This window comes from Rhinolophus sinicus, chromosome 13, assembly GCF_057876585.1.
Source record: "Rhinolophus sinicus isolate RSI-liver-muscle chromosome 13, RSI-T2T, whole genome shotgun sequence".
Classification (NCBI taxonomy): Eukaryota; Metazoa; Chordata; class Mammalia; order Chiroptera; family Rhinolophidae; genus Rhinolophus; species Rhinolophus sinicus.
The window spans coordinates 22,328,438-22,340,591 of NC_142513.1; the positions used below are offsets into that span (position 1 = coordinate 22,328,438).

General features: G+C 43.5%; 1 protein-coding gene across 6 annotated transcripts in view; it reads right to left on the reverse strand.

The window, feature by feature from the left end:
- HCK (HCK proto-oncogene, Src family tyrosine kinase) overlaps nucleotides 1-6,223 on the reverse strand; it is a 33,482-nt gene extending 27,259 nt beyond the window's left edge. For 3 of the 6 annotated variants that reach the window (XM_074317262.2, XM_074317263.2, XM_074317261.2), the window contains exon 1: nucleotides 5,965-6,103. The gene's annotated coding sequence lies outside the window, so the exon portion shown is untranslated. Of the gene's footprint in view, nucleotides 1-5,964 lie in introns of all 6 variants that reach the window. The other 3 variants (XM_019748505.3, XM_019748503.3, XM_074317264.2) reach the window with 2 other exon arrangements.
- Between the last annotated feature and the right edge of the window lie 5,931 nt (nucleotides 6,224-12,154).

The window sequence follows — 12,154 nt, forward strand, 5'->3', positions numbered from 1 at the left end:
AGCACGATTTTTCAGGATGCTCGTAATATAAAATAAACCCTAATGCGTCTTTTGGAGCAAACATTAATATAAGACACGGTCTTATTTTTGGGGAAATACGGTAGGGCTTATTTTATATTATGACCATCCTGAAAAATCATGCTAGGGCTTATTTTCCAGTTAGGTCTTATTTTCGGGGAAACACGGTAATGTGTTCCCTGTGGGTTTGTTTAGCATGTCTCCGCATAGAATGTGAGACATACGGGAGTAGTGACTTGTTTTGTATACTGCTGTATCCCAGAGGATACAGCCCTACAAAGACGAAGTGGGTGCCCAATAAAATCTTGGATAATTGAATGAAGTCCCCTTTCGCTTCCTGGGTGCCCAGTTTCCCCCATATAAACAATAGCGATGAATGTGTGTTTAAGCTCAGTCACTCTGTGTGTTTATCTCTGCTTGGAGGGGAACAAAGTCTCTCTGTGACTGAATCTGAGTGGAGGTTGCCCCCTTCAGACAGGATGTGGTGTCCAGTCCGCCCCAGGGGCAACTTGTCCCACTAACCTCTCACCATGCTCCAAGGTCAGCTGCCCCACAATCTGTCCCCTGCCAACAGAAACCTCAGAGCCACAATAATGCATGCTCCGACCCTTTTACAGTTACTTTTTTATAGCGGACAGAGCCTCAGTTTCTTTTTTTTGGAGGGTACGCCTTTTGTTTTTCAAATTACCTTTCATCACCTAGTAAAACAGTACATCGTCCTTGTTAAAAATGAAAACATTACAGACAAGTCTCAGGTGCCCTTGGGTTCCTTCATAGCCACCCTTGCCTGCCCCACGTAGGCTCTGCCTCTGCACTTGATACCCGCCTACTGTCGGTGGTCCACCTCATCGCTCTGCCCTTTACCATTTGGGACCATTCTCACTGCAGTTCCAAATGCCAGCACCTACATCTCTTTGCCTGAGAGATTTCTCTGTGGCCCCTGGTGCCTGCTCTGCCCATGAACTTGACAAGTGCTAGAGAAATATGATCTCCCCACAGTCTTCAACCAGTGACAGACAGGAGCAGTTGGGTACATGTCCCAGTTCTCTCGCCTCTTGAACATTTTCACGGCCTCCCAGAGCTCCCAATAGAACTGAGCTCCAGGTACCGACAGGGATGACGGGATTGATAACACACCTCCATTTGGCTGCCTTCTCTTCTCTGTCTCGCTTCCTCACTCTCCTACCAGGATTTTCTGGGATTAAGTCCCAAATAAAACTAGTAAAAGGCACTTGAAATCTTTTCTAGAATTTGCTTCTGGGGAAACTCAAGCTGAGACAGATATACTCATGGAAAATATGGAGTATTTTTTTTCTGTGTGTTAACATCAAAGAAATTGCACTGAATGAACTATGAGGTAGTATCCTTCTATTTCCATGTTTCAGATGAGGAAACTGAGACTCAGGGAAGGAATTTTCCCAATGCATCACAACTTGTATGGGGCAACGTCGGCACTCCAACTCAGGTCTCCTGTGCTCTGTCTACTGTTCTTGGCTGTCTGAGTCCTAGTCTCTTGGCTGTACCTAAGTCTCCCAGGCCAAAGGATTTCAGGGTGATGGTGGGAGCTCAGGTAGGTGTCTTAGGGCAGAATTAGGAATGTAGGCCCCAGTACAGTGCCATCCAGAGGGCGCAGTAACATGCAGAGGGTGCAGCATGTGTGGCCACAGACACTGGCCAAGAACAAAGGTGCATTTAACATTCAGGCAAGGATTTCTTCTGCATCATTACTCATGCCTCGAAAAGTACACTAAAACTCCCAGTCCTGGGGTGGAGGAAACTGGAAAAATGGGGCAGAGATCAAAGTGCTGTGAGGTCTTGCTGAGAAAGACTAAGGAGGCTAAGAGAGATTGTACTACTAACTAGCTGTGTGACGTTGGAAAAGTTACTTACCCTCTCTGGGCCTGACAATCCTTTTCTATAATTGGAGGGCAGGGCTTGAAAACGCAAACAACTGGAGGGGCCCACAGGGTCATCCACATTAGGAAGGTTGCCCAGGCAAGAGTAGTGCTCACTGGACAGCAGTGTACAGGGCAACCCCTATTCAGCTTCACCAATGCTGCCATGAGTGAATAGCAGAGGATCATGGGAGATGGAGGTTCTAGCCCAAGAACTTTAGCTAACTTTTCCAAGTTTTCAAGACAAGACAGAAATCCAGATTTATGTGAGCTCTATTGACTTTAAATATTAGTAACTAATTAAAAAGAATCACTGTATATAGCCAACTGAAATATACCTATGTGCTGAAACATCTCAGGCAAGGGAGGGGAGAGGTTGTTCCACATTCCTATGCTCAATATTTTTGAGGTCCTACTATGTGCCAGGAGTTAGAGATATAGTGGTTCAGGAAACAGATATGTCTGTGCCTCTTGGGACTTACTTTCTAGAAGAGTTTAAAGTCCAAGCCGTGGCTGGTCCCCGGAAAGGAAACAACTTTCTCCTCACCCTCTGGAGTAAGGGCCCCTGGTTGGTGTGAGATTAAGATTCATGTTTTCCACACCCACTAGGATGGCCATGATACTGATACTAATACTAATACTAATACTAATACTAATACTATTTTTAAAAGGATAATAGAAAGCATTGGCGAGGATGTGGAGAAACTGGAACCCTTGTACATTGCTGATGGGGCTGTAAAAGGGTGGAAGACAATTTGGCGATTCCTCAAAAAGTTAAACATGGAGGGCGGCTGGATGGCTCAGATGGTTAGAGCGTGAGCTCTGAACAACAGGGTTGCCAGTTCGATTCCCACATGGGCCAGTGAGCTGCACCCTCCACAACTAGATTGAAGACAATGAGCTGCCGCTGAGCTTCCGGAGGGGCGGCCAGATGGCTCAGTTGGTTAGAGCGCGAGCTCTCAACAACAAGGTTGCTGGTTCAATTCACTCATGGGACTGGACTTGGAGCTGAGCTGTGCCCTCCACAACTAGATTGAAAGAACAACAACTTGACTTGGAACTGATGGGCCCTAGAAAAATACACTGTTCCCCAATATCCCCTAATTAATTAAAAAAAAGTTAAACATGGAATTACTATATGACCCAGCAATTCCAGCACTTGGGATCTACCCAGGGGAACTGAAAACAAGTTTCAAACAAATACATATACACACATGTTCATAGCAGCACTAGTCACAAGAGGCAAAAGGTGGAAACAATGCAAATTTCCATCATGGATGAGTGTGACATATACATACAATGAAATATTATTCAGCTGTAAAAAGGAATGAAATACTGATACATGCTACAATGTGGATAAACTTTGAAAGCATTATGTCAGCCAGACACCAAAGGTGTATACATATTGCATGATTTGGTTTATATGAAATATCCCAAATAAATGAATCCATAGATACGAAAAGCAGATTGGTGGTTGCCAAGGGCTGGGGAAGAAAGGCATAGGAGGAACTGCTTAATGGGTATGGTGTTTCCTTTTGGGGGGATGAAAATGTTTTGAAAATACACAGAGGTAGTGCTTGCACAACACTGTGAATGTACTCAATGCCACTAATTTTTTCGCTTTAAAATGGTTAATTTTATGTTATGTGAATTTCACCTCAAAAAATATTACTACATAAAAATGTTTTGGACATCCAACCAATGGAATATTATGCAGCCATAAAAAATTCAAGGACATTTTCATGACATGGAAAAATGCTTACAATGTAACACAAGTGAATAAGTAGAATAAAAATTGTGTATGTAGCATATTACTAATTAATTATATTAAATAAAAAGTGCACAGAAAAGAAGACTATACAAAAATAAAATAAAATGTTTGTTATACAAATTAAAAAATATATTTATGTTTCCATGGTCTGAGTGTCTACTAAGTATTGGGCACAGTGAACGAGACGCATGAAGATCTGGCCTGCAACAGAGAGCAGGAGACCTGGGACAGTGGCCCTGGGTCTAGAAAGAGCTGGAAGGTCAGCAGAGCCAGATTCTTCTCTCTTCTCTGCCCCAGACTCCCTGGGTGACCTTTCCAGGTCTCAGTCCACCTCTCTCACAAAAGGAGAGAGTCACAGGTGAGCTTCTAGAGAGCCATCCAGCCTCTTGGTGTTTTCCCCAAGAAACACCTGCCCATGTGCCCAAGGCCACACATTCAGGATGTCCCAGCAGTATTGTCTGTTGTAGTGAACACCTGGAATGACCTGAATGTTCACCCACAGGGGAATGAGAAATAAGGTAAGGTGGTCAACTGCTGGACACTCCACTTAGAAGGAATGAACTAGACCTCTCTTTCTCATCCTGGCTAGACTCTGACAACTTAATAGGAAGGTGGGGGGAAAGGATAATTACAGAAGAATCTCACAGGTCGATAGCATTTACATAGATCTTTAAGACACAGAAAGGAATTCTATGTATTGTTTATGCATCCATGTATATGTAATACATTTATAAAGGCACAGACTGGAAGGGCTGTAATTCGTGACAGTGGTTGTCTGTTGGGAGGGAGAGAAACAGAACTGAAAGGAATAGTGTGGTGAGGTTTTAATTTTATCTTACTTTTAGTAATTTTATTTTTTTAACCTGAAGCAAACGTGACAAAACACTAACATTTGTTAATCCTGGATGGTGGGTTCCTGGGATATGTAATATATTATTCTCTTCACTTTTTTGTATTTTAACCCCTCCCACCCAAAAAAAGGACAGTGACAAGAAAGCTGTGGAATAAGGGAACTGTTATTTGAGGACTTTCTCTGTGCTGGCCACAGGTTACATCAGTGGTTCTCAAAGTGTGGTCCCTGGACCAGAAGCGTCCGCTTCTCCTGGGAATGCAAATTTTCGAGGTCCTGTTCCAGAACAACTGAATCAGAAACACTGTGGTCAGGACCCAGATATCCATGTTTTAACAAGCCTTCCAGGTGGTTCTGATGTCTGATAAAGTTTGAGAACCACTGGGCTAGACCGTGATAACTATGACCATAGTTACCGTGTATTAAGCATGTATACCTGTCAGGCAGTGCTGTAAGAGCTTTCCTTCAGTAATGCAAGCTAAACAGCCCTGTGAGGGAGCCGTTATTATTATTATATCCATCCTATAACTGCAGAAACGGAGGCACGGAAAGACCAAACCCCCTGCCCAAAGTCCCACAGGCAGGTTGCTCCCAGAAGCCCCCTTCCTTAACTACGGCACTAAACTGTCTCCCACATACAGGAATTCTAACATACTCTAGCTCACTGCAACACTGGAAGAAAGAATTAATAGCTCCATTTGACAAATGAGAAAACTGGAATTCAGAGAGGAAGAATGACTTGACCAAGGTCTCACGAAGAGGAAAGTGATGGGGCAGACAGACTGCGGTCTGTCCATGAGGTTTTGGGGTTTGAACTAGACTTGCTGGAGATCAGAGACCAGAGGAGAGGGAAGGGGAGGGGGAGGGGGAAGAGGAGGAGGAGGAAGAGCAGCGAGCGTTCCCAGCTGCAACCCTGCCTGGGTGTGGCTCGCACGTCGCGCCTACAACCAGCTGTCCCCTTCCCCACCGCTGCCAACCCGCCGTGACCCGTCACCCACCCCCACCAGGAACCGTACGGGCCTTCCCCTCCGGGCCTTCGTGAAGCCCCATCCTCTCTCTCTGTCTCCTTCCCTCCCTCCCTCCCTGCCTGTATCTCTCTCTCTCTCTCTCTCTCTGTCTCTCTGTCGCTCTCTCTCTCTCACAGAAGGGGAACCTGGACAGCCCAGAGAAGTAGCGGCTCCAGCATAGTCACTCGGAGGCCAAGCTTCCCTTCTGCTCCAACTCTCACAGGACGGCAGCTGGGGAATTCCGCCCCTCATCTGGGCACCCTTCTTCTCGGTCTGCCCCTCATCCCACCGCCTGTCTGCCGCTCCCCCGACGGTCCCTTTCCCTGCAGCCCAGCCTACCCTGCCCACCACTCGGGCTCCCTCCGCAGCGGGAAGACCCTCAGGCTGAGCACACAGGCGGGTGTCTCCCCGTCCGGCACTCACCTGGGCGCCCGCTGCTCGTCCGGCGGGCAGCCCGGATCCTCGCAGCTCGAGCGCCCCCCCAGCTCAGCAGCTCCCGGGGTCCCAGAGGGCCCGTGCCCGAAGGAAGACCGACTGAGTTTGAAGACAAGGCTGGGTCTTTTCGAGCTTCTCTGGCGCTGACCTGCCCTGGTCCCCCTCCGCCTGGCCTCTAGGCCTCCCCGGTATGCCTGGGCTGGTGCCGCGTACTTGGTGGCGCCCACAGGCCATCTGAGCGCTTTAGCCGCGCCCGGAGCGATGCTGACTCCGCCCCCGGAAGATTTTAACTCCACCCCAGGAATCCTAATCTCCGCCCCTACCTCCCAGGATCCTAAATCCCGCTGCCTAAAGATTTGTTCACACTGCCCATCTCCCGTCCGAGGGCTCTAACCTTGCCCCGCAAGGATCCTAACTCAGTCCCTGATGGATATTAACCCCGCCCCCAAGAATTTTAACCTCTCCTCCAAAGATTCTCACCCCATCCCCTCCCACCAAGTGTCCTAATGAATCCTCTCTTAATAAATTCTAATACCTCCTACCGACACGCTAACCCTGTCCTAAAGGGATTAAAAAGCCCACCCCCAGGATCCCAACCCGTTCCCCCAAAATCCCAAACCCCGTCTCCTCATCCCAAGATCCTAACTCTGCCCCAAACGGTTTTGAATCCCACATCTGAACGATCTTTAACCTCTCTCACCGAAGGTTTCTAATCCTGCCCCAACGATTCTAACCCGGTCAACCCAAGAATCCCACTGCTCTCTTCAAAGAATTCTAACCCAGCCCTCAAGATTTATAACCCTAACCTCGGGATTCTAATCCCGCTCTTGGGCGATCCCAGCCTTGTACCCAAAGGATTGGAATCCACTCCCCTCCCCCCAAAATTCTAATCCGGTCCATCCAAAGATTCCAGCCCGGCCCTCCAGGGATCCTACCCCTACCCCTCATCAAAGGATTCTAACCCCACCCTCTCCCCTCTGACTGGGTTCTAATCCCTCTCCCCGCCCGCCCCACCACGCACTCTGATCTATTTCCCCCACCATTCAATCCTCTCCCTCTAGCCCTCCCCTCCCTCACGCCGCGTCCCAAGCCTTCCTGGCCCTTGTGTGGTTAGCCGTTTCCGCTCCACAGGCCCCGCAATATTCAAACGCCATGCAAAGTTCCTCGCCCGCAAGAACTGCCCTGTCTCATTCCTGGCCGGTTTCCTGGCAGTTCAGAAGACCTCAAAAAAGGAAGGGACGAGAAATCCCGCCTCCAGGAAGAGAAATACAGGTTCTGGGGACATGAGAGGGTCATCGTCAGTGTCAGCTATGTCTTTTTCCACAAGATTGCAGTTGTGATGGCAAAGGACCATAGATAGCTGAAACATTCTCCCGCCTTTCTTTTTTTTTTTTTTTTTGCTATTAATCCTTGTATGTGTTTCCAAAGCTCCTATCAATTTTATTATACAATGCTTTTATAAATAAAACGCATCATTACAAATACTCCTCTTGATGAGTTTTGGCAAATGTATACCCCTGTGTAACCATCACCCTAATCAAGATGTAGAACACTTCTATCACCCCAAAGAGTTCCCTTATACCCTGTGGCAACCACTGATTGGTTACCTAAGCTAATTATAGATTAGCTTTGTCTTTTCTAGAATTTACATAAATGCAATCATACAGTATGTATCTTTTATGTCTGCCTTCTTCTACTCACATATTACTTTTGAGATTTTTCCATGTTGTTACATGTTCCAGTATTTTGTTCCTCTTTACTGCTGAATACTATTCCATAGTATAAATACATCACTATTTGTTTATCCATTTCCTTCTTCATGGACATTTGGGTTGTTTTCAGTTTCGGGCTACATGAATAAAGCTGCTATGAACATTCATGTACAAGGTTTTGTGTGGACATGTTTTGATTTCTGTTGGTTAAATCTTAGGACTAGAGTTGCTGGATCATATTGTAAGTGTATGTTTAACTTTATAATAAATTACTAAATTGTTTTTTAAAATGATTCAACCATTTGCAATCCCACCAGCAATGTATGGTTTCCCGTTTCTCTATATCTTGCCAGTTTGGTATTGTCATTATTTTTAAATTAAAAATGTTTCCCTTCTAACTCATATTAGCATCAAAGGACATTTATACAATTACAAATTTTATCCTAAAACACTGCCTTACCAGTATTTGTGGTGGCAAACCTTTCTTTCTTTCTTTCTTTTCTTTCTTTCTTTCTTTCTTTCTTTCTTTCTTTCTTTCTTTCTTTCTTTCTTTCATTCATTCATTCATCATGGTGAATATAGCTGACCATAAGAAGTGCTGCTAAATATTGCATCTTTGGAGGCAGACTAGAGTTCAAATCCTAGCACTACCATTTATCAATTGGTGATCTTGCACAAATCATGTCACCTCTCTGACCTCAGTTTCTTCATCTGTCAAGTGGAAATAATAACGGTATTTAGCTCAGTGAGTCACTGTGAGACTCAACTAGCATCTTATGTCCAACGGTGATAAAAAATATATATAAGAAAAATAAAGCAGAGCAAGGGGAGAGGTAGCAGGGATGGGGGAAGGAGTGATAGTGTGACTTGAGACAGAGTGGCCAGGGAAGACCTCTCTAACTAGAGGGCGTGTGAACAGAGACCTGCTGAACTGGGGGAATACATCATGTGATAATCTGGGGGAAGTGTGTTCCAAGCAGAATAGTAATAGCAAAGATCCCGAAGTGCAACCACACTTGGTGTTGTTAAGGAATTCAAGGAGGCCAGTGTAGCTGAAACAGAGTGGGTGCAGGGAGCATGATATAGATGATGCTGGAGAGGTAGTGGGGCCAGACTGAGAGGCCATGAATGTCTTGGTATTGACAGTGTACTTTAATTGACATGAGATGGGAACCATTGGAGGGTTTTGAGCAGAGGAGTAAGCCACACTGGCTTATGTTTTAATGGGATCTCTCTCACGGCTGGGTGGAGAATAGATTGGAGGGAACTACGTGAGCAGGCTGAGGCAGTCATCCAGGGGCAAGATAATGATGGCATGGGCCAGGGTGGTGGCAACTGACAATTGTATGAGCTCAGAGAAAGAAAAGATCAAAATGTTTGAGACGTCATGGGTATGTACAAGGAGAGTCACTGCAGCACCGCTTTTACTAGGAAAGAACTGGAAATAACCTAAATATCCATCACTTGGGGACTGGAAAAATAAATGATAATACAATAACCAAGTACCAGGCAGTTGTCAAAAAATATAAGGATGTATAAAAACTAATTGTATTTCTATTCACTAGCAATGAACAATCTGAAAACAGAGTTAAGAAAACAATTTCATTTACAGTATCACCAAAAAAAATAAAATACTGGGGAATAAATTTCACAAAAGAAGTGCAAGATAGTCTGAAAACTAAGAAACATTTTTGAAAGAAATTTAAGAAGACCCAAATAAAGTCATCGCGTGAGACGGGAAAGATAACTCATGGAGAAGACATCCCTTCATGGATTGGAAGTCCTAATACTGTTAAGATGATGATACTTCCTCAATTGATTGACATAATCCCTATCAAAACCCCAGATGTTTTTTTCTTTTTTTAAAAAGAAATAGATAAGCTCATACTAAAATTAATTTAGAAATGCAAGGATCCCAGAACAGCCAAAACAATTTTGAAAAAGTAAAATAAAGTTGCAGGACTCACACTTCCTAATTTTAAAGCTTACTACAAAGCTATAGTAATCAAGATAGTGTGGAACTGGCATAAGGATAGACATACACATCAATGGAACAGAATTGAGAGTCCAGAAATAAACTCTCACAATTATAGCCAAATGACTTTCAAAATAAAAGTGCCAAGACAATTCAGTCGGGGAAAGAATAGTCTTTTCAATAAATGGTGCAGGAACAACTGGATATTCCTATGCAAAATAATGAATTTGGACCGCTACTTCACACTATTCACAAAATGGATCATAGACTTAAATGTGTGAGCTAAAACTATAAAACTCTTAAAAGTAAATGTTAATGACCTTGGGTTAGACAAAGCTTTCTTAGATGTGACAGATGTGACAAAAGAAAAATAGATAAACTGGACTTCATCAAAACTAAAAACTTGTGCTGCTGATGATACGATCAAGAAAATGAAAAGACAACCCACAGAATGAGAGAAAATATTTGCAAATCATAGATCTGATGAGGGACTGGTACCCTGAATATATAAGTAACACTTACAACTCAATAATAAAAAGACAACATAATTGAAAAGTGGACAAAAGATCTGAATAAACATTTTTCCAAAGAAGCTATTCAAATATTAATAGCTAATAAGCACATGAAAAGATGCTTAATATCATTAGTCATCAGAGAAATAAAAATTAAAGCCACAATGAGATACCACTTCACATGCATGAGAACGGCTATAATAAAAAGACAGATAATAGCAACTATTGATGAGAATATACAGAAATTAGAACCCTCATACAGTGCTGGTGGGAATATAAAATGGTGCCGCCCCTTTGGAAAACAGTCTGATTGTTCCTCAAAAGGTTAAACATAGAGTTACCACAGGACCCAGCAAGCCTATTCCTAGGTACATACCCAAGAGAATTGAAAATGTATGTCTACACAAAAGTTTGTATGTGAAAATTTTCATAGCAGCATTATTTATAATAGCTGAAAAGTGGAAGCAACTCCAATGTCCATCAAAGAATAAATAAAATTCTATCCAATGGAATATCATTTGGCAAAAAAAAAAAAAAAGGTACCAAGTACTGATACATGCTACAACATGGGTGAACTTTGAAAATATTATGTTAAATGAAAGAAGCCAGTCACAAAAGTCCACATATTTTATGATTCCATGTATATGCAATGTCCAGAATAGGAAAGTCTACAGAAACAGGAAGTTGAATAGTTGTTGCATAGGGCTGGGGGTTGGGAAGAAATAAAAAGTGACTGCTAAGGTGGAAGGATTTTTTTGGGGGGAGGGAGTGGTAATAAAAATGTCCTAAAATTGATTGTGGTAATGGTTGCTTAACTCTGTGAATATGCTAAAAATCACTGAACTGTACATTTTTGAATGGATGAATGCATGCTCTGAGAATTATAATTCAAAAAAATGTTTTTTAAAAAAGAATGAAGAAACTCCTTATGTACTAATGGCATGGGCCAGGGTGGTGGCAACTGACAATTGTATGAGCTCAGAGAAAGAAAAGATCAAAATGTTTGCGATGTCACAGGTATATACAAGGAGAGTCACTGCAGCACCGCTTTTACTAGGAAAGAACTGGAAATAACCTAAATAGGGAACAAGTCGCTAAGGGGGAGGGCAAGGTACACAGTAACTTCTATTGTACCATTTGCATAAAACACGAGAACAAACACGTGGGAATTTACCAGCGCATGCCTGGGCTGAGTCAAGAAGAGCACATAGAAGCAGTCCCAATGGTGTCTGCCAGGGAGGGGCACTGTGTATGTGGGTAAGAGAAGAGGGAGAAAGACTTGCTGCTAGTATACCCTTTGTGCTCTTGAACTTTAAATATATTAACTGTTCAAAAATAAAGTCAATTAAAAAAATCAGAGACTTCATGAACAAGGTAGAATTGAGACTGGATAAGATTTTTAGAGGCTGGAAAGAATCAAGAAAGGTTCTGGGTGTGCACTTCACAATGGGTTGGGGTAGAGAAACGATGGAAGTAAAGGCATTGAGGCCAAACTGACAGCCTCTCACTAGCTGTGACTTTGTTTTCTCATTTGTAAACTGGAATGATAAGAGTACCTACCTCATCAGCTCATTGACTTATTGTACAAAAAGCTCTTATTACTGTGCCCTCACATTATCTCATTTAATCTCTTTGAGATAAGTATAAATGGATGGCTCAGAGAGGTAAAGATACTTGTCCCTGGTCACACAGCCAGCAAGCGGTAGAGCTGGGATTCAAACCCGGGTCTGTGAGCCTCCAGAGTGCCTCCAAAGGCTGTGTTTGTAATGACTACCCAGAATCAGTAAGTGTAGTCATTACTACATGCTCTGAACACTGAGGAGTAAAGAGAACGATGTTGACTAGAGGACACGACATAGCATTCAGTCCTAGAGGGACGGCAGGAGCTAGGGAAAAACACAGGCTTTACTTTACGATGGATCAGATGCTGACTCTTTCAAAAATATATTTTCCTATTTTCAGGGGCATTTGCATTTCAT